Genomic DNA, 23,521 nt, shown 5'->3' on the forward strand with positions numbered 1-23,521 from the left:
ATAGGAGTCTGGAACTCAGTCTGGGTCTCCCATGTGATTGGTAGAGACCCATGAATTTGAGCTATCACTGTTGCTTCTCAGGGTCTGCATTAGCAAATAGCTGAGATCAGGAGCCAAAGCCAAAATTCAGATGAGGCACTCCAATATAGGGTGTGGGTATCCTAAGCTGTGTCTTAACCACTGCCCTAAATGCCCACACAGGCTTTTTATTCTCTAATACTAAAAAGAATCAAGCTTGGAGAAGAGTAGTAGCATACTGACTTCCAGGTGAAGGATCCTAAATGCAATTTATTCAGACTAAGGGGAAATTATTGTTACATATGGCCAAACTGGGTGGAGGGCATGGGTTGATGAAGCTCCCCTGAGCAACCAGAATGGAGGATGCCCTATTAATGGCATTGTCTTTGTCTTTCACTTATTTTTCATCTTCTCACTTTTTGACTTCTATCCTGAAAAGTGTGATAGCTCATGTTTTTCAGCTTTGCCACTTAAGAACTACATTTCTTCTCTGAGCTCTAATTTCAAAATCTTCAGAGGAGAATTCTGGCATAACCTGATTGGATCCCCATCATTGGTGCTAATGCCGCTGAGCCTGTAAATGGTCCAAGGTCAAATACTGGCCCTGAACCCATCACTATGTTAGGATGGCAAGATTTCTAACACAGTTTTCAGAAAAAAGGGTCAAGTTCTTACTATGGTCTGTAGGCCTTACACAATCAGATGCCCCGGTAGTTTTTTAACTGTATCCCCATTCCTGCCACTGTAAATCTTACTCTTTCTTGACCACATCCAACAGGCCTCTGGATCAGAATCTTTGCCTCTGCTGTTCCACAGAAACACTTTCCCATTAGATGCCTGCATGACTCAGTTCCTCACTTCAAACACAGAAAAATAGCTTCTCAGAGATCTTCCCTGACCACTCTATCCAAGACCCAGCCTGCTGTCCTCTACTCTTCAGCCTCTACTGTCTGTTTTTGTCATCAAGTTTGGAAAATGTTCTCTCCACATGTTCTGGAATTATTTTATCTCCCCCAAGAGAATGTGAGCCCTGCGAAAATAGAGATTCTTGTTTGGTTTACTGATGCATCTTCAGCCACTTGAATGGTGTCCGTCTCTTGCCTCAAGGTGGGATAACTCTGCAGTCAGATTTAAATGACAAAGTCCACTCTCCCCAAAATCAGCCAAAGATCACATTCTTGTTTTGCTCCACCCCCTGCCTGTCTCACTCTCTTCCTTACCAAAGAATTTCCTGAGAATAGTACCCCAAGTAATCATACACAACTGAAACTCTGTCTCAGGATCTGTTTCTGGGGAAAGTAACCTGAGACATTCACGTTCAACTTGACTGCTATGTGAATTATCTACAGCAAAATTTAAAATAAACTGTTCTACTGAGTACAGCAAGGGCATAACAAAATATCCTAAAACAAATGGTGGAAATGCAGCCTGTTTGGGCCGTGAGTTTAGAGGTCTGTGAGGGGAGGAATACGCTGGAAGAGAAGGGTTGTGCTGTTCTGTGTAATCAAATTCTTCAGACCATTCCTCCTGAGCACGAGAGGCTGAATTGCAGCTTCTGCTGCAGCATCTATATTGGGAGGGAAAGCCCAGGTTTAATTAAGGCCAAGGAGTGAAGGAAATGAATTTTCAATAAAGAGGTAAATGACAGAGGGGAATTTGTTTGCTTTAGCAGGGGGGCTCAGATGGAAGAGAAGAAAGTTTGGAAGATAGGGGGAAGATAGAGAAGTAGAACATGGTACAGAGGTGAGGGTTTGAAAAGGTGTCAAAAAAAATTTAAAAAAAAAAGAAAAGGTGTTATATTTTACATGTAAGGCTTGACAGGGAAGATATGGTATTACTTCAAATAATGTTAAGTCTGAGACTATTTAAGATCCTTTCTCATTTGGGATTGGGCTAGGCTGAGCTGGAATCTCCTAGTGACTGGCTCACAGCTTCAGGAACAGTCTGTACAGGTAGACTCTGAGGAGCAGTGGGTCCATAGGACCAGGCAGGAGAACTAAGACATCTGCATTCAGGTATGATCTTAGTGCATTTTGCCCTACATGTTTAATACAGATGATATAGGTGAGTTTTGTGTGACTAGGGCATTTACAAAGCCTGCATTCCATATAGTACCTGCATTCTAGCCTGGGCTCCTTTGGATCCCAACTTCCTGCTAATGAGCACTCCAGGAGGTTGCAGGTAATGACTCAATTAGTTAGGTCTCTGCCTTCCATGTGGGAGTTTTGACCTGGCCAAGCACTAGCTGTTGTAAGCATTTAGGGAATGAACTAGCCAGCAGTTGGGAGATCTCTGTCCCTGTCTCTCTGTGTTTAAAAACAAACAAACAAACAAAAAAACCCTCCAAACTTTAAAATATAGGATGTGTGTATACATATATATGTATATATATAGAGAGAGAACACAGAGGAATTAAAAATATTGTTAGCATTAGTTTAGCTGCACTAAATTCAGGTAATTATCAAGCCTTCCAATAATTCTTCACTTAAAATCTAGGCTTCACCTCAGAAAGCTAACACTATTTCTGAAAATTGGGCAGAATATTGTATACATGTGTTTTTGAGACTATTTTGTGGGGAGGATTTCTAACTTTTATTAAATTCTTAGGGGCTCCCAGGATTCCAAATGATTTAAAACCATTGTTCCAACTTCAGCAAATGAGCATGCATTTCTGTTTTTTTTTTTTTTTTTTAAAGATTTAATATTGTTTGCATCTCTGGATAGTCATGAAATATTAGTATCTGTTGGAGTTTTAGGACAGCTGAATACATACAGATATATCCTATTATATATGTTTTGGATATTATTAAATTGATTTGCATTCTTTCCTAATGATGATGGGTAGAAACATTCTATAATTGGTAGGCTAATGAGGAAAAGACTCGATTTTAAAATTTCTAGAGGACGATCCATAAAGCAGATATCTCAAGGGCGTCCCTGAGACAGGAAATTAGTTATGTGTGATATATGGAAGGGCATTCTCAGGAAACTCTCGAAAGAAGGGAGTGAAGCAAGAAGAGTGGGAAGAAAGAGCTAAAGAGGGATGTGGCCCTTGACCTGATTGTGAGGCTAAGCATCATTGTTGCTAAATCACCCTGCAGGGTGTCCCACTTTGAGATGAAACGGCCAGGTCTAGTATCACTGTGCCAGTCATTGGCCACCTGTTGGAGATAGAGGGTCAAGTACAGGTGTGATGGTGGTTGTAACCTCACCATAGGCCTATTCAGTCCAGAGCAAGTCTCTAGAGGATGTAACAGGTGTAACTCTTTAGCTCACCTCTGGCTGCAACTGTAGGAATGGGGTAACTGCCTGGTCAAGACAGGAAGAGTTCCCAGTGGCATCCACTTAAACATTGAATTTATATATTTCTTTTTATGTTCAACTATACAATATTCCAGAAAATTTGGAAGTCAGTTAATGATTCAATAAGTATTGAGCATTAATTATGTGTAAGATATGTTAAACCTAATGAAAAATGACTACTTTATAGCATTTGTTAAACTAATTAAAGTTGATTTCATTTTAAGCCATCATTTGGTTAGTCTGTGCATATTTGCTGTGGACAGAAAGTCTAAGTGTTAGGGAAGTGGGTGTGCTATGATGACATTAAGCATACTTTATCTGGGAAATCCCTGCCTTAGGCCTCAGTTTGTCTAGGAGAGTGTTTCTATGTTCAGCATGAAGCAGACTCACCTTGAATTTCAAAGCACAGATTTCTGTTTTCTTCCGCCTCCTCCAGGTTTCTGATTAAGTAGGGTCTGAAGATGGACACTGCATTGTAGAATGTTCCCAGGTGAGGCTTTGCTCACGTGATTCTTCTCCACTGTTCTAGGAGTTGAGTAACTCTTTGAGCTATCACGGACAGTTGAAATATTTTCTGCTTAGTCCTTCTTGCAGACACCACACACACATGTTCACACACAAATAACTGATGACAACTAAAAGTGGGTTTCCCTATTTAGTCGTACCTATTTATAATTGTGTCCTTAAGATTGCAATCGCCAACCAGTGGGTATTATAGAGACAATTAGAAAACTGTGAATAGTTTTCCAGAGTATAGAATGAAGATCTGGATCATCACTGTACAAAAGCCACATAGGTAATTTCATCATTTCCTGTAGGGAATACTTTTCCAAAGGACAATAAAATGATACAAATTAATACATTTCATTTAATCCAGTAATCTAAAATATTAATACTTCAACATGAAAACAGTATAAAGTTGTTGGCTGTTTTGTGTTCTTTCTTTTTGGAACTAACTCTTTGATCATCACATCTGAATTTTGACCAACCACTTTGCAAATGAGGATGGAGCCTCCCATATTGGACCATGAAGAAGATGGTCTGATTTTGTCAGAAGTGTTGAACCTTATACCTTGATTCAATGAAAAGTATGATCTCTCTCTTATTGTCTCCATTTTCCAATTGTTGTTTAGTAGGTGGAAATCTGCTCTTCTTTTTTTTTTTTTACTGCTATTTATTTATTAAATTTAATTTCTAAAGAATGTCATCAAACATTTTTGCATTAACTCAAAGCTGAATTCTCACCATATTATTCTCTCTCTCTTTTAGAAAGCTTTTATTTAATAAATACAAATTTCATAGATACAGTTTTAGGAATTTAGTGGTTTTTCCCCCATACCTGCTCTCCCACCCCCACTCCCATCCCACCTCCTATTCCCTTGCCCATCCCATTCTTCATTAAGATTAATTTTTAATTATCTTTATATACAGAAGACCAACTCTATACTAAGTAAAAGTTTCAACAGTTTGCACTCGCACAGACACGCAAAGTACTGTTTGAAGACAAGTTTTACCATTAATTCTCATAGTACACTCATTAAGGACAGAGGTCCTACATGGGGAGTAAGTGCACAGTGACTCCTGTGATTTAACAATTAACACTCTTATTTATGACATCAGTGATCACCCGAGGCTCTTGTCATGAACTGCCAAGGTTGTGGAAGCCTTTTGAGTCCACAGACTCTGTCAGTGTTTAGACAGGGCCATAAGCAAAGTGGTAGTTTTTTCCTCCAGAGAAAAGCACCTCCTTCTTTGATGGTCCCTTCTTTCCACTGGGAGCTCACTCACAAAGATGAAATCTGCTCTTCAAAGGCTTAATGGTGAGCAGTGATAATGAATAAGCCTGAAAAGTTGCTGAAAGCATCCAAGAATCTGTGTGAATGTCTGCCCATAGAAAGCAAAGGAGAAGCATAATTTCCTTAAAAATAATTTATGAGGTTGATAAATACAGTGAGTCAGGAGCTCCCTGCCCAATAACTGCAAGAGTTGAATAAATCCAATGTTCCAAGTGGAAGATAAGATCACCTCCATTTTATTTTACCCGTTCCACTGGCCTGGGGGACAGGAAGGCAAGTCTAAGGGCTCCACAGCACATGGATGCAGGCCAATGGGAAGCTGTGGAAGGTTGGTTCCAATTAGTCTGAGGTTAGCAAGAGGTTTAGCCTCATTCTTGCCTAGAGGCAGGGTGCTAAAACTCATGTAATGCAAATGAAAAAATAATGAAAACAATTTACATACATAGGGCTTCCATATATAATGCTTTCATGTGTTATTCCCTCTTTTTCTTGGGCTCCAAAAATAGATAGGACTTGTGATTCCTCTCCTCAATCTACAGGTTGTTGTGGTCAGTACCTTGACTCTGGTCAAACAGTTACTACTGCCTGATCCAGGACTTAAACCAGAGTCCTCTGATTGTCACTTAGTCCCGTCACACCCAGATATTGCTCCTGAGTTTCTGCAATGTGGGAGCACAGGGGTGTAAGAAATGCAGACATAGTTGAATTATGTCAAAATTTTCTGATTTATATATTTTTCTTTTCCTGATAAAGTATAAGTATACATCTAGTGCTTTGTCTTACCTCTGGAAGTTTGAAAAATTCTGTCTATTATGTTGCTGCCAAAATTACATACACATATTTCTCCTTCTTGGATTTTTGCCAAAGGCACTTATATAAAAACCAAGCAGTTGAGAAATCATCACTTGGTTTCCTTTTCCAGACACTACCCACTCCCACTTTCTTTTCATGATCCCTTTTAACTATATCCAAGACAGGGGACTTAAATTTGGGTCTAGAACCTCCATTTCATGTCTTTAATATGTGTTCAAGAACTGGCAGAGGTTTGCCTCTTTGTGAATCAGACTTTGCAGCACAGAAAGTTGACACAGTTCTAAGTTGACAAAGATAAAGATGAAGTCATCAGAGGATTTTTGAATTTTCTGACTTGCAGGAAACTAGTTAAATAAATTAACTGTGACCCAGAAGTGTCTAAACTTTGTGCTGAAACTTGGCTGCATGATAGAAATACCTGAGGGAGAAGACATTAAAGGGATATGCTGATATCCAGGTCTATCAGGCAGAGACTGATTTCATTGTTTGAAATGGAGCCCTAAGGATTGCTACTTCAAGTGATTCTAATGTGAAACCAAGATCAAGAACGACTGTAAGGGAAAAATTTGTTTGTAAGTAAAAAATTTGAATTTATCTCAATCCTACTCATCTATGCAAAATTTTTGGAATTTCTGGGAAAATGAGCTTCATTTCAAATACGTAATTTGAAATTAAAAAAGAAATCAAATGAGTGGGTATTGGTGGCACAGCAGGTTAAACTGCCAATTGGGATACCTTCATCCCATATCTGGGCACCTGGTTCAAGTCCTGGCTACTCTGGCTGCTCTGCTTCTGCTTCAGCTTTCTGCTCATGTGTCTGGGAGGCAGCAAATGATGGCTCAAGTACTTGGATTCCTGCCATACACATGAGAGACCCAGATGGAGTTCTTGGCTCCTGGTTTCAGTCTGTCCCAGTCCCACTGTTGCAGGCATTTGGGAAGTGAACCAGCTGATGGAAGGATATCTCCCCCTGCCCAACCCCCTGTCACTCTGTCTTTCAAATAAATAAATAAATAAATAAATTCATATTTTTAAAAAGGAAAAACCTGCTTTCTGATTCAGAAATGACTGTAAACCATTTTGAAAGACAGAGGAAATAGGTGGATTATTTGCTCTCCTGTCTTGGCAGGTTCTGGTAGACTGCAGGGTGGAACAAGGGTTTTAAGTGGAGATTGCTAACCAATGTCCGTTTTTACACTTCCCTTTGTCTCTCCCTCCTACTCTTTTCCTCTATCCATCCACTGGAGACAGTAATTACTAAGTAGAGCTTTTTGTATTCATATTATTTACAGTTTTTCTGAATAGAACGGGGTTTTCTATCCTTGGTCTCAGTTTTGAGTAAGTGAAAGGTAAAACCTGGGGTAAAGTTTCAAGTCTTCCTCTTCTGTGTTGTAGGTCAATGGTTAAGTCCCTTAGTCTCTAGTTGTCAATATCCTACAATATAAAATTTATCTCATGGGGGCCAGTGCTGTGGCATAGTGAGTTGGGCCTTTGCCTGCGGTGCCAGCACCTTACCTGGGCACTGGTTCTGGTTCTGGCTGCTCCACTTCCAATCCAACTCCCTGCTAATGTGCCTGGGAAAGCAGTGGAGAATGGCCCAAGTCCTTGGGACTCTGTATCCACGTGCCTGGGAAAGCAGTGGAGAATGGCCCAAGTCCTTGGGACTCTGTATCCATGTGGGAGACCCAGAAGAAGCTCCTGGTTTCTGTCTGGCCCAGTCCTGGCTGTTGCAACCATTTGGAGGGTGAATAGGTAGATGGAGGGCCTTTCTCTCTCTCTGGCTCTCTCTCTCTCTCTGAGTGTGTGTGTGTGTGTGTGTATGTGATTCTCTGCCTCTTAAGTAAATAAATAAATCTTTTAAAAAATGTTATCTCATGTGGTTGTTATGCAGATTGAATTAGTCTATGTGAGAAGACTGTGTAACACTGAATTGGATGCATTTAGTGATTGAGCTTTTCCACCACAGTACATCAATATACAGCAGACAATAGCCAATCTTATTTTCATAGTCGTCTTCTTTGCTTGAGCCTGAATAAAACAGTTCCTCAAAACAAGGCTGTTCTCTGAGAACAGAAAACACATTCTAATATGTAAATCCCTGGCATCCAGTTGAGATTCAAGTGCTTGACGAATACTTAAGCATTTCATGGTGACCAGGACCAGTTCACAGTCCACATGTCTTCCTCACACATTTGGAGACCATGTACTCAGAGTCAAATATTTTTTAAAGTTAAGGCTGTGGATTAACCTAAGCCTATTTAAGGAGTTCTGTATGGATAACACATGTTGTACAATTTGCAGCACAAGTAGTTTTAAAGTTATTTTAGAGAAGGAAAATTTGGTAGTTTCTCTCAAGTAGTTAATTCAAGAAGCATTTTCTTATACATTATTAGTGATCTGTTTACAGTATGTTTTAATATTCCAGGGAAATATCTTTGTAGATGAGTTTAAATAATAAATATACAATTTTAAAGGAACTATAGCAGATAATGGTAGGATATTGTCAAGGGAATGTTTATGGGTTCAAAAACAATGTTTTAATTACTAGTGATATTAACTTATTTCCAATAATGTGTAATTTCTGAAAAAAGTTTTAGGAAGCTCAGACTAATTGACAACCCTACTGCATTACCTTATAAAGCATGAAGCCCTTTGGAAAGCAAATTACATATTAAACAGATCACAGTAGCTCTGTGGGTGCTGTCTTTGCTGCTTGACTATGACATGGAAGTTGACAGCAGCACCCTGATAAGCCGTGAGAAAAGATTATTCTGTTGGATAAAATGATAACACATGCAGAATTGCTATATATAATCATAGTTTATGAAATTTGAGTTTAATTTAATTTTTAGATGTAATGGACAACTTCCAATTGGTCAGTGGGACCTTGATCCATGCCTCACTTCTTCCTTGGTGTTCTGGTGAGCTATCAGCTAACCAAACCCAGATCTTCCACTCACTGAACCACCCATGGAGATGCCTCAGTTTTGTTTTATCCGCCCACTCTCATGTCTTAAAACAGAAATTTTTCTGTTTGCAATTTCAGTAGATTTTCTTTTGTCAGAGTCTCAGAGCCAAGCTGTTTCACTCTACCTGAACAACTACACTTTATGTCAGAACTTGCTGATTTTTGCCAATTACATAATTGAGTGCTCTATTCACTTTATAAAAAGGAGCTATTTTCTTGAACCTTTCTTATGTTATGATTTACATATGGTACTCTGGATATTTTCCCCAATTATATAGACAATAAATTAAACCACCAGAATTTTATACCACTCCCCTCTAACCACAGCAATTCATGAGTGTTCATGGGGTCCCAGACATTTCACATCTTATCTTTAACAATAATCTTGTGAGATGGGTCTTAATTAACTCATTTTACAGAAGAGGAAATTATAGTTACCTGCCCAAGATTACACAATGATACAGTGTCATGGTGACAGAGTTTACTATTGTCAGTAGTATCAGTTACTTTTTTGCAGTTAAAGCTTTAAGCTAGGACTTTGGAAAAGCAAATGGTAGAAACATTACACCATTATCATTAGTATGTTTTAAAAAAATCTCATGGAATACATGAGAAGATAGTATATTCATTTCTAAAATATAGAGACTGAGGACTGTACAGTCACTAGAAATGTCTCCCATTTTTGCAGAACCAAATCTTTTGACATCTATTATTACCTATTTTTCACCTGGTAAAGGGAGAAAAATTTTGTTACATACATCAACTCCCAAAATTTGTTACTTTCAATTTTTTTATTTTCAGGGTTAAGTATTCTTTTTTTTTTTTCATTGCTGCTTTACTAGTTTTCAAATTTCATAGGTAATACTATTTCATGTATAGGTATTGGAAAATGGACACTTTGAAGATGTACAGTCATCCTATTCAAACACAAATAGGGTAACTTCCTAAAACCGAGGATAATCTTCCTATTAAAGGTACTTCAGGACTTGGGAATAGACAAAGCTGTTATAATGTGTACATCATTGTTTGTGGGAATTACTGAGGTCAGATTAGACAGAAATCAGTATTATAGAAAATAACATCAATTCTTCTTGCATATAAAAATAAAAACTGATATAGTGTTACTGGAGTGTGATACAAGTTTATAAACAAAAAGTACATAACTATCAAATTCAACAAGGACTTAATATTGGGGAAGTTTTACCAACTAATTGATGTACATCAAGCACTCAAGTTGTAAATCCCTGCCCCCCCTTCATGTGATATTTGTTAAATAAGTGAACAAATTCAAGTCCTTCAAGGACTATTGTCAGATGAAGGCAAACAAGATGTGATGCCTATCTGCCTCCCTTTGTCATAGGGGAGGGTGACAGAGCTGTGTGTTCTAAAGACCTCCATATCCTTCCAGTTCTTGTCAGCAAGACTGAAGAAGAGTGGGATAAGATCACTGGAATATCCATTATCAGGTCACAATGAGGAAAGTGACCTTCAGTTTCTCAGAGAAAAAGGGAATTTTTCATCTGAGTTGGGGCAATGTCCTAAGCCCAGCATATTCAGTGACCTTAGAGAGGCTGTGGGCCTCCTCCATTTTTTAAAGACTTATTTATTTATTTGAAAGGCAGAGAGAGAGAGAGAGAGAGAGAGAGAGAGAGTCTTCTATCCACTGGTTCACTCCCCAGATGGCTGCAATGATCTGAAACCAGGAGTCAGGAGTTTCTTCCCAGTTTCCCATGTGGGTGCAGGGCCCAAGGACTTAGGCCATCTTCTACTGCTTTCTCAGGCCATAACAGAGAGCTGGATTGGAAGAGAAGCAGTCAGGACTACAACCAGCACCCATATGGGATGTCAGCACTGCAGGCGGCAGCTTTACCAGTTTTGCCACCATGCTGGCTCCGCCTCCTCCATTATAAACTTCTATGTGTCCACCTAACTTTTGCTATTCTCTTATCCAGCTAAGATGGGGCCTGGGCAAACTGTTGGAGACCCTCTTTCCACTTCCTTTCAAAGACAGAAAATGGAATTCTAGGAAATCAATGTGGAAGTATGGCTTCATGCATGTAATTTTTGTAGCCATCTTAGGAGAAATATTAAAAACCTTTTCTGTACATTAAGAGACAATTGGTTGGCAACAAAGAAGCTGCCCTGAATAAACATAACTTGCTACATAATTCCTACCCCAACCCCAAATAAATATTTGGGTAAAATACACAAGCAGGTACAAGCTTTAGTCACAGTAGTTTTGGCAGCAGTGGATTCACACTTCATAATGTGGTATGCAGTACTATTTTTGAGCAATCTAATTCTAAAAGGACTTTGGAAAAATTTGTCAGACAAAAAAGAAATCTACAGGAACAGAGTAAGCAACAACCCCCTCTTTGGCATCATTCTGTCTCCAGAGCTATGGAGTTTGGGAACAGTGAGCATGAACATGGCTGCTTCTACCTGCCAGGGGGCTGCAGAGGGAAGCAGGCTGATCTCAGAGGTTCTGCCTTCTGAAGAAAGGACTCCAGGGCTCTAACTGCTCCCTCATGATGCTTTTCTCTTGCTCCTTCCCCTGTATCCCTTTATCCAGGTTGTCGTTTTTATTCTCCCTAGACCCGAATGATGATTTCAATGATTTCTCCACGATAATCCTTATGTCCTGGTTCTGATCACCAGGATTGATGTTTGCTTCATTTTTCAGATATTCCCTTGATTGGTTCCTGGTTCCCAGTCTCCATATTTTGCATTTTTTCTAAAAGAATAGCATTTGCCATATGCCATATCAATCCTATAATTGATTCAAGTCCTTTATATTTGATTATATTACTAAAAGCAATGCTGGTGTCATTTATGCTCTTTAAAACATGCTGTTTTCTTTGGGTACTTGTCTGTACTTCAGTGCAGCTAAAATATTTGAAATTATAGTGCCCACGAATGGGTAGAAACACTCCTTTGCATTCATACATTTTCCTTGTTTGAAAACACAGTTGTCCAAATTCAATATTCACAAATCCTCATTTCCCATAGTAGAGGACTTACCAATTGAGTCATTGACTATTTCCCTCCTTTACAGGTGTCTCTTTTTAAAAATATATATGGTTCAGAAGTAAATTTTCTAAACACGAGCCATCTCCATAATATTTAATAAATGCAATTAGTTGGCACATTGTGTTCTGTCATGACTGTGGAATAGAAAATAGGTTCTATTGATCGATACTATATGAAATCACAATTTCCAAATGAGAAAGAATTTCTTCATTTTTTAAATTCTCATTTTTCAAATTAGAAAACTAAAATCAAAGAAATCGTTGTGTTACCTCCCAGTCTTTTAACTAACAATAGAGAATAGTTCTAAGTTTGAACAGTCATAAGCATCAGAAGTGAAGGTAGAACCAATTCTCCAACCCTCTGTGCTCCATACCAGTTCAACAGCTAAACAGGCAATGAGTTCATTAAACAGGTTCTTTTTCTGCACAAGTAGAGGAGTGAGAAGGGAGCAAGCATCAGAGAATAGTGAGTAGTGGGGCAAGGTGGTAGATAACTTTATTGCTTCCATCATTTTATGAATAAAGTAGATTGTTTTTAACTCACTAAAGGAATTATCTTGACTATATGTTAAGAAAATTGGATTGGGGCTGCTGCCATTGCACAACTGTTATGCTGCTGCTTGCAACATACACATCTCATATCAAAGTGCTGATTCAAATCCTGGCTGTGCTTCTTCCAATCCAGCTTCTTGCTAATGCACCTGGGAAAGCTATAGAAGATGCCCCAAGTACTTGGGATCCTGCCACTCATGTGGGAGACCAGGATAGAGTTCCTGGCTCCTGGTTTCAGCCTGGGCGAGCCCTGGCTGTTGCAGCCATTTGGAGAGTGAGCCAGCAGAAACAAGATCACTAAACATATCTCTCCCCAATCTTTGTTGCTGTACCTTTCAAATAAATAAATAAATAACCAATAAATCTTTTTAAAAAATTGGAATAGTTGAGGATCACATGAAGCTTTATCGGGTCACATAATACTGTCTAGATTCAGGTTTATCCTCAAGTTGAAATTCTGTTAGTTTTTCTCAAAAGTATAATTAACTAAAGGAAATTTTCTCAAAATTCCTTTTCTGGTGTTAAGGAGAAAATTACAACAAATCTAGTTACAGATCTTAAATGGCTTTATTTGTGATTCTAGAATTGGGCAGCAGTCAGCATCAAAAACAGTTCAATATGCCCTGCCCTATAGCATGGACAGATTATATTTATAAGCAGAAAAAAAAAGGAAATGAGGTACAGAAAACAGAAGTGAGGTATAGAGAGAACCCCATTGGTGACAGTTGGAGTCTGTCTTATTTGACGTGATTTGAACAGTTGGCCACTTGTGATTGGCTGAGACTCAGCTACTTGCTCCAAGAGTAGCTTACAGTGTTAAGTAATGACCAATTGGGAGTTTTATGCATTTTCCACAGTAGGAGTCGATTTTTTTTTAAAAAAATTGTTTTAAAGATTTATTTTATTTATTTGAAACATAGAGTTACAGAGAGGTAGAGCCAGAGAAAAAGATAAGTCTTCCATCTGCTGGTTCACTCCCCAAATGGCCACAATGGATGAAGCCAGAAGCTGGGAGCTCCTTCAGGATCTCCCATGTAAATGCAGGCTCCGAGGCACTTGGCCATCCTCTGCTGCTTTCCTAGGTGCATTAGCAGGGATCTGGATTGGAAGTGGAGCAGTCGGGACTTCAACTGGAGCCCATATGGGATGCCGGCACAGCAGGCTGGGGCTTTAACCTGTGGTAGCACAGTGCCAGCTCCAGGAGCTGATTTTAGATGACTTACTGCTGTAAGCAACACATTAACCAATCCTCTCCTAGATGGAGAATGTATATACGTAGAATATATATACAGAGAATTCTTAAAAAAAAAACCACTGGGGTGTGAGTGTAATTTGTGTGTGTGTGTAGGGTGTAGTGCTTTATATATGTGTATCCTTAGAGACAAGAGAACGGCCTTACTTCAGGCAGTCCGTGTTGCAATGCAAACTGTATATTGCTTATGTCTATGTAAACATTTGATGAGTTTCCAATAAATTCATGTTATAACATTGGGCTTGCAAAAATATTTTAATGTAATTTTTCATAAAAAGTGGAATTGGTTTAAAAACTGCCATAATGTAACCACTGATTTGAACCCTGGGAACTTACTCTATTGACGACAAAGTATGTGGCCGATGAACACGCAGATGAGAAAGTGATTTTAGCTTAGCTTATTGGAAAAAGTGAAGAAACACAAATTCCTATACCTGGTAGCCCAGGCAGGTGCTCCATAAAGGACTGAGAGCCCAGGCTGCATTCATACTTGAGTTTTTATGGACATGAGTATAGGTCCCCAGTTTCTTCTCCTCTCTTCCCTCTCCTGGGAAAGCCTGGACAGGGGAGTTTTGGAATTCCCCTAAACCAACCCCTCTGGACACACTGGCCATCAGAATTCTTATCTATTGGAGAAGCAAATGATTCCTTCAGTCCAGTGATTAGAACCTTGTGGGTCAGCTGTATCACTCCCTCAAGTCAGTGAATTCCTTTTGATAAAGGACAGGCAGGGACACCTTGGGCCAGGTGGGACAGACAGGAGGCTTCGTCCTGCTTTCAAGGCTTGTTTCCTCATTTCTTTGCACGTTAACTTATTTTCTTATTTTTTCTGGTCCGTCTTACACACATAGGCTAATATCTACCTAGCTGCCTTAGCAATAATTAAGTACAGTTGCCAGGTAAAATATAGCATGCTGAGCTACATTTGGATTTCAGATAGACAAATACATTGTAATTTTTTATTTTCTTTACATTTTTATTTATTTGAAAGGCAGATAGAGAATTTGTTCTGTAGATGTTTGCAATAGCCGGAGCTGGGACAAGTCAAAGCTGGGGATCAGGACCTCAGTGCGGGTTTCCCACATGGGTGGCAGAGACATAACCACTTGAGCCGTCACCTCCCAGGGTATGCATTATTAGGAAGCTGGAATCCTAAGTGGAACCAAGACTCAAACCCAGAGGCTTTGACATGGGATGTGGATGTCCCAAGCAGTATCTTAACTGCTGGTCAATCATACCAACTCCCAAGTACCTTATTAGTGTAAGTTTAACCTAACAATTGCATGTAACATAATAAAATTTAATGACTGTTTACTTGAAATTCAAAGTTTAATTTCATGTCCTGAATTTTCACTTGCTAAATCTGATAACTTCATAACTAAGTAAATATAAGGAAGCCATTCTTTCAAAATCATTAGTATAGCATAGGTTGATTATCCTATTTAAAAGTAACGGAGGGGCCCGCGCTGTGGCGTAGCAGGTAAAGCTTCCATCTGCAATGCAGGCATCCCATATGGGCACTGGTTCAAGACCCAGCTGCTCCACTTCTGATCCAGCTCTCTGCTATGGTCTGGGAATGCAGTAGAAGATGGCCCAAGTCCTTGGGCCCCTGCACTTCTGTGGGAAACTCAGAAGAAGCTCCAGGCTCCTGACTTCCGATCCGCCTGATTGGCCCAGTTCAGGCTGTTGCGGCCTTTTGGGGAGTGAACCAGTGGATGGAAGCACATGCTCTCTCTCTCTCTCTCTCTCTCTCTGACTCCACCTTTCAAATAAATAAATAAATCTTAAAAAAAAAAGTAATGGAATTATTTCAACATCACTTGAGATGGTTACAATCTGCTGCTATGTCAACACCAAAAAGCTCATGTGCCTGATTTTTGTTTCTCTCTTGTTTTATTTTGCTAAACAGTCCCACTCCCACACCCTTGCAGCTACATACATTCCCTCTGAGAGGATGCCACATTTTAGCTATTCCCTTATCCTTGGAGACCAAAGCTTTGAGAAATTAGGACCATGTTTGAGTCCTTGATACATATGAATATTCTCCAGCAAAAATGCAATGCTTTGCTTCAAGATGATTTCCCTCCCTTTCCTTGGGAGAAAGCGACAGCATCTTAAACTAAAGCACACTTCAGTCATCTCCCTGAGCTTGCCTGGTGCCAGCAGCCACAACACACGGCTTTCATCTTGGCTTCAAAGTGTGGTGGAGGGAGTCTGGGGGATGGGAGTGTGGAAGAAAGCGGGGCAAGCTAAATTCAAAAAGAGAAACAAACAAACAAAAAAGGAAAATGGGCCGGGGTGGGTAGAAAAACTATGTTATCTTTCAAATATCAAGTCCCCCTGCCTGGGCTTTCTGATGCAAAGCCTTCCCGGGTTCCCCTGTTGTATATTTTTTTGTTACTGCCACTTCCCATGCTGGGAAGATTCTTGTCATCCCTCACATATTTTATCCACAGAAAAGGCTGCCCTGCCCTGCGCTTGGTGATTGAGGCTGTGCCCCTGGTGTGCCACTCTATCAGTGGTTCCCAAGGCTGTCTAGCCTGGGAAAAGCTGCATGGACACGTTCCAAAATCAGCATTACATGCATTATTGTTCTTACTCTCCCTGATTAGAGTGCACACAATGAAAACAACAGCAACAGCCTCATTTTCTAACCCTCCTCCCAGCACAAGGCAGTTCTTAGTCTGTTTTTCTTTCTCTGGATCTTCCTAAAAGTTAACTACTTCAGTGCTGGGGAAGTCCCAGACCGCACAGCAACTGCTCTGCAAGTTTCTTTGTGACTCTGGGAGCACTGGGACAGTGAGAGGGGCGGGCAGCCTTGCCCTCCTCATGGAGCTCTGGGCAGTGTTAACTAATGGGGCGAAAAGTCAAAAGCTGTCTGTGGTGCCGCTTGGTCAGCTACAGGGCACGCATTCCAGGCCAGCTCTCCACGGCCCTGGGGTGAGTTAGGCTCTCTAAGTGTCTCTGTGTAAAGTGGGGACAGATGGAAAGAGGTGGTAGTCACTTGTTTTTAACTCTCAAAACCACACAAGTCCATCTGCATTATCACTAAGCGGGTTTGGTTGTGCAATCTCCATTATCCATATGAAACTCTCCTCAATATTCTTTGGGGCTTTTGAATAAAATATTTGCAAACTTTTGCAAGTATGTGGAAATTGGGTTGGGATAGCAATTTTTGCTTTAAAATGCTACAAGGCAAATTCAATACAGTTATAATAAATATTACAATGACAAAAGAAAAAAAAGGAAAAAAAAAGATTTCCAACATACAATTTATTAGCCCTTTACATAAAATAATGAGGAATATATGACATTGCAGTATAACCAAAGAATCTGGATCTTCTGACTTATATTGTCATGTAATAGATCTGACTTTTATTTAAAGGTGTGAGTGGGTGAAAAGTGAAGAAAGCTATGTATGTCAGTACCTTCAAAACTATTTCACATTGTCTCTGCTTAAAGATTTAAGTTTCTTTGAGACTGGGCTTGACTGATGAAATCTTTCTTTCCACTAATTTTGCAAAACTGGTCACATCAGTTGGTTGATTGTCTGTGAATGTGCATGTATACAGAGATGGTGCTGTGGTTTGGATATGGTTTGGTGTCCCCCAAAGGTTCATGGTTGGAGACTTGGTTGCAGAGTGGTGGTGTTGTGAGATGGCGTAGACTTTTGGGAAGTGGGGCCTTGTGGGAGGTCCTTCGATCTAAAGGAGCCATGCTTTTGGAAGGAACTAGGGTATTTCTTCTGGGACCCTGGTGAGTTCTTGAGAAAGTGTGTTGTAATACAAGCCTGAGCCTGGAACACCAGTCTCTTTCTCTTTCTCTCTTTCTCTCTGACTGGCTTCCTGTACTGAGATGTGATCACTTGCTATTTTACATATTCCCACCATTGCCATCTGCCATGATGTGACACAGCTGAGAGGACCTTCACCAAGAGCTGAGCCAGTGCCAGTGCCATTGCCCTGGAGCCTCCAAAACAGCAAACTAAATGTAGCTCTCTTAAGTATCCTGCCCTAGGTATTTTGATACAGTAATGAAAAGCTAACTAATAGAGATAGTATTATTGTATAGTTAGGACTGGCTCTGTAATTGGCAGAATCTAGTGCAAAATGAAAATATGGGTTATCCTGTTTAAAACTTACTGAGAATTGCAAGATAAATTTAATTGCAATAGCAGGATAATAAACCAAACGTGGAGTACTTTGGAGTGTGGAGCCCTTTGAAACTATACAGGTCACATATCCATGAAACTGGTGTTATGCATAATTGTTAAGTACACTTTAAAGTCATTGGATTCATGACTAGAGTTATTTCAATATACAGGAAAGTCCAGGTCACTTGAGTGCCCACTATTTGTCAGATACACAGTGGTATATAGGATTTTATTTGACATTGATTTAAAGAGCATGGGTTCTCCTTTAAGGAAGTTGTCATTTAGAAAAAAGCATAAAATTGGTGCATAGGTGATTATAATAAAACCACCTGTGCTGAACAAAAGCACATGGATTTCTGGAGGCTAAGATGGCAGTGAGATTGAAAGCAGAGCAGTAATGGATGGTAGGATTGTTTACCGAGAAGTGATGGAGGCATAGATAACTTTATTTTTTGTTTTGTTGGTTTCTCTATATTTCCATTACTTTTCCCTTGCTGGTTTGGAATTAACTGACTTTATTTTCATTTGTTTAATGTTCACATTTAGTTTTTGTTTTTAACATACACAATTAAGTATACTTTTTGTGGATTTTGTTTTTTAGAGCAGATTTAGGTTCCCAGCAAAGCAGAAAGGAAGGAACAGATATTTTCCATCCACCAACTGCCCCCACACATGTGTAGCCTCTGCCATCATTAACATCCCACGAGAGTGGAACATTTGTTACAGTTGATGAACCTACAGTGACACATCGCCCAAGGTTGGCAGTTTACACTGGAGTTCACTATTAGTGTTGCACATTCAATTGGGACAAATGTATGGCATGTGTCTGCTCTTATATGATGTGTTGTTTAATTGCCATAAAAATCTGTTTTCCACTGATTAATTAATACCCTTGATCTTTTTTATTATCTTTTTTAGTTTTTCCTTTTCCAGAGTGTGATATCATTGGGGTGATATACTATGTCCTCTTTTCAGACTGACTTCTTTCACTTAGTAATACACATTTACATTTGCTCCATGCCTTTTCATGGCTTGATAGCTCATTTCCTTTTAGCACTGAATAAAATTCTGCTGTTTGAATGAACCACAGTTTATCCACATACCTACAAAAGAACATTTTCATTGCTTCCTAGTTTTGGCGATTATGAATAAAGCTGCTATACATTTCTATGTGTAGGTTTTCATATGGACACAAGCTTCAACTGTTTTGGGTAAATACCAACAAGCACAATTGCTGGATTGTAGGATAAAAATATAGTTAGTTTTGCAAGAAATCACCAAAATGTTGTACAATTGCCTGTACTATTTTGAATTCCATTAGTAATGAATTAGAATTCCTCTTGCTCTACATCCTTGTCAGCATTTGCTGTTGTCAGTCTCCAGATCTGGGGTATTCTAACAGGTGTGTAATGGTATTTTATTGCTGTTTTAGTTTGTATCTCTGTGATAACACATTGTGTGGAGGTTTTTCATAAGCCTCTTTAACACCTGTATTTCTCTGCTGGGGAAGTCTCTTTTAAGTCTCTCAGCCTAGTTTTTAATCCAGTTGTTTTTTTCTTACTGTTGAACTTTAAGAATTTTGTATATTTTAGATAACAGTCTTTTATCAGATGTATCATTTGCAAATATTTTCTCCTATTCTGTAGTTTGTCTTTTCACTCTCTTGATAATGTCCTTTGCAGAGCAGAGTTTTTTTTTTTTTTTTTTAATAAGATTTATTTATTTGAAAGGCAGAGTTACAGAGAGGTAGAGAGGGAGAGAGATCTTCCATCTGCTTGTTCAGTCCCCAAATGGCCACAGTGGCCTGAGCTGGGCCAATCTGAAGCCAGAAGCCAGAAGCCAGGAGTTTTCTCCAGGTCTCCCACAGGGGTGCAGGGTTCCAAGGACTTGGGCCATTCTCTACTGCCTTCCCAGGCCATAGCAGACAGCTTGATCTGAAGTGGTACAGCTGGGACTCAAACTGGCACCCATATGGGATGCCAGTGCGGTAGATGGCGGCCCCAGAAGTTTTCGATTTTAATGAAGTCTAGTTTATCTATCAATTTTTTTTTTTGTGGATCATGACTTTGGTATCATATTTAAAAAGTAATGGCCATGCTATAGGTCATTTCAATTTTCTCCTATGTTATCTTCTAGGATTTTTATACTTTTAGATTTGTGTTTCGAGTTTTTTTTTTTTTTGTAAAGATATAAGGTCCATATCTAGATTTAGTGCAGTTGTTCAGCACCGTTTTTGAAAATAATTTCTTTGCTCCATTCTGTTGCCTTTGCTCCTTCGTCAAAAATAACACATCATGCTGAGTGAAATAAGCCAGTCCCAAAGGGACAAATACCATATGTTCTCCCTGATCGGTGGCAACTGACTGAACACCAAAAAGGAAACATGTTGAAGTGAAATGGACACTATGAGAAACGGTGACTTGATCAGCATAGCCCTGACTGTTAATGAACAACTTAATACATTATCCCTCCTAGTAGTTTTTTGTCTGTTCTACTTAATATGACTGGTTTAATTCTGTAATTAATACACAGTTAATCTTAAGTGTTGAAATTTAACTGAAATGTGATCCCTGTTAAACATAAGAGTAGGAATAAGAGAGGGAAGAGATGTACAATTTGGGACATGCTCAAGCTGACTTGCCCCAAATGGTAGAGTTAGAAACATACCAGGGGACTCCAATTTAATCCTATCAAGGTGGCAAGTACCATGATCACCAGTCCTAGTGATCAATTTCAGTTCACAATTGATCATAATGAAAGGACTAAGAGTCAAAGGAAGCACATAAACAAGTCTAGTACCTGCTAATACTAACTGATAGAATAAATAAAGGGGAGAGTGATCCAACATGGGAAGCAAGATACTCAGCAGACTCATAGAATGGTGGATGTCCTAAACAGCACTCTGGCCTCAGAATCAGCCCTACAGGCATTCGGATCTGGCTGAAAGGCCCATGAGAGTATTTCAGGCATGGAAAGCCAAGACACTCTAGAAAAAAAAAAAAAAAAAAAAAAAAAACCCTAAATGAAAGATCTCTGTGAGTGAGATCCCAGTGGAAAGAACAGGTCTTCAAAGAAGGAGGTACCTTTCTCTGAAGGGAGGAGAGAACCTCCACTTTGACTATGACCTTGTCAAAACAAGATAAGAGTTGGAGAACTCAGAGGGCTTCCATAGCCTTGGAAACTCATGACTGGTGCATAGGGAGATTACTGATGCCATAAACAGGAGTGTCAATTTGTAAAGTCAACAACAGGAGTCACTGTGCACTTACTCCTCATGTAGGATCTCTGTCCTTAATGTGCTGTACATTGAGACTTAACGCTATAATGAGTACTCAAACAGTATATTTCACTTTGTGTTTCTATGGGGGTGCAAACTGTTGAAATCTTTACTTAATGTATACTAAACTGATCTTCTGTAAAAAAAAAAAAAAAAAAAGAAGAAGAAATTATCAATTCCCAACTTGACTCTCACTGGGATTAAACATGACAATAGGTCTGATCTGATTTCATCATCATTTAAAAAATCATCTATTATTTTTCACTTTATGTTTGTGTGGGAGCAAACTGTTGAAATCTTTACTTAATGTTGCTAAACTGATCTTCTGTATATAAAGAGAATCGAAAATGAATCCTCATGTGATTGGAAGGGGAGAGGGAGTGGGAAAGGGGAGGGATGTGGGTGGGAGAGACGATATGGGGGGGGGGAAGCCATTGTAATCCATAAGCCGTACTTTGGAAATTTATATTCATTAAATAAAAGTTAAAAAAAATGAAAATAATTTCTTTGCTCCATTCTGTTGCCTTTGCTCCTTCGTCAAAAATAAGTTGATTACATTTATTTGAGTTTATTTCTGGGCTCCTTATCTGTTCTATTGATCTACCTGTCTATTCTTTCACCAACACCACAAAGTTGTCGTTACTAGAACTTTGTGCTACATCTTGAAACCAGTCCTCCAACTTTTTTTTTTGTCTTTCAGTCTTTTGTCTTTTGCCTCTCCCCATATACTTTAGAATTGTGGGGAGCAACTCGGACTAGACTAAGTTACTGGAATTAAGACTTATTCTATGCATCTGCTCTCCCACAATATGGCGCTGGGAGAGGAGGAAACAGCTTCTACACAGCTGCCTCCAGTTCAACCAATAAGCAGCAGGACCTGCTCCTGATTGGAGGAGAGCAGCGTACTCGGCATGTGGGTAGCAGAGTTGGGATTGGTGGAAGAGGACTATAAAGGAGGAGAGAGACAACATGCACCAGGAACATCTATCTGAAGGAACACCTGTGCAGTCCCCGAGAGAGCCGGCCGGCGGTGTGCCGCTCCCCTGCGGAAGTGGGGAAAGTGGCAGGGGGAACCGCCCTTCCACAGAGGTGGAAGGGTCGGTAGCCAACCTGGGAAGAACCAGCAGCAAACCCGGGGAGGGCCGAGCAGACAAAAGAACAGCGCAGGGTCCTGTGTCGTTCCTCCGCGAAGAGGGGGAGCGACATAGAATCAGTTTGTTGATAACCAAAATACAGTTTGCTGGGGCCAGCGCCGTGGCTCACTTGGTTAATACTCCACCTGCATCACCGGCATCCGATATGGGCACCAGTTCTAGTCCCGATTGCTCCTCTTCCAGTTCAGCTCTCTGCTGTGGCCTGGGAAAGCAGTGGAGGATGGCTCAAGTGCTTGGGCGCCTGCACCCCCATGGGAGACCAGGAGGAAGCACCTGGCTCCTGGGTTCGGATCAGCGCAGTGCACTGGCCATGGCAGCCATTTGGGGAGTGAACCAACAGAAGGAAGACCTTTTCTCTGTCTCTCTCTCTCACTGTCTGTAACTCTACCTGTCAAATAAATAAAAATAGAAAAAAATTATAAAAAAATATAGTGTGCTGGGATTTGCATTGAAATAGGATTGAATTTATAGATCAAGTTGGGAGAACTCAACATCTTGAGAACACTGAGTCTTTCTAGCCATGAGCATGGAATAGATTTCCATTTATTTAGTTCTTTTTTGAGTTCTTTCATCAGAGTTTTGTCGTTTACCTCATATAGATATGTATTTGTTTTCTTGGATTCTACATAATTATTTCTTTTTGGAGATATTAATGTAAATGGTATTTTATTTTTTAACTTCAAATTCCATTTGTTTACTTATGTATAAGGGAAAGCAATTGCCTTTTGCATATTAACATTTGTGTCCTGGAACCTTGCTACAATGGCTTATGAGTTCCAGGAAGTATTTTTGGTGTCAATTCTTTCAGATTTTCTATATAAATAATACATATTACGACTGTAAATAAGTACAGTTTTGTTTCTCTCATCCTTGTTAGTATAGCTTTTGTCCAGTGGCACAATTGGTAGCGCGCGGTACTTATAGGGCAGTGCTCGTGTGGGGGATGCCAAGGTTGTGAGTCCTTTTCTTGTCTTATTGCATCAGCTAGAATTTCCAGTATAATGTTGAAAACCAGTAATGAGAGGGGACAGCCTTATTTCTGTGGGGGCACTTCTAGTTAACTCTCTTTGTGGATATTCTTTATCTAGTTGAAGATTTCCCATCTGTTCCAAGTTTATTAAGACTTTATATAAACAAATGAGTGTTGGATATTCTCAGTTGCCTTTTCTGTATCTATTAATAGGAGCATGATTTTTCTTTAGCTTG

General features: G+C 39.6%; 2 long non-coding RNA genes across 2 annotated transcripts in view; one reads left to right on the forward strand and one right to left on the reverse strand.

Moving 5' to 3' along the window:
* LOC149126485 (uncharacterized) overlaps positions 1-3,862 on the reverse strand; it is a 32,764-nt gene extending 28,902 nt beyond the window's left edge. The window contains exon 1 of the long non-coding RNA XR_016233776.1: positions 3,712-3,862. This is a non-coding gene — a long non-coding RNA (uncharacterized LOC149126485). The remainder of the gene's footprint in view (positions 1-3,711) is intronic.
* LOC108177469 (uncharacterized) overlaps positions 1-23,521 on the forward strand; it is a 251,378-nt gene that overhangs the window by 140,253 nt on the left and 87,604 nt on the right. The gene's annotated exons all lie outside the window — the stretch shown is intronic.

The sequence above is a fragment of the Oryctolagus cuniculus genome, chromosome 5 (assembly GCF_051225735.1).
Source record: "Oryctolagus cuniculus isolate XC-2025 breed Fujian yellow rabbit chromosome 5, ASM5122573v1, whole genome shotgun sequence".
NCBI classification, from domain to species: domain Eukaryota; kingdom Metazoa; phylum Chordata; class Mammalia; order Lagomorpha; family Leporidae; genus Oryctolagus; species Oryctolagus cuniculus.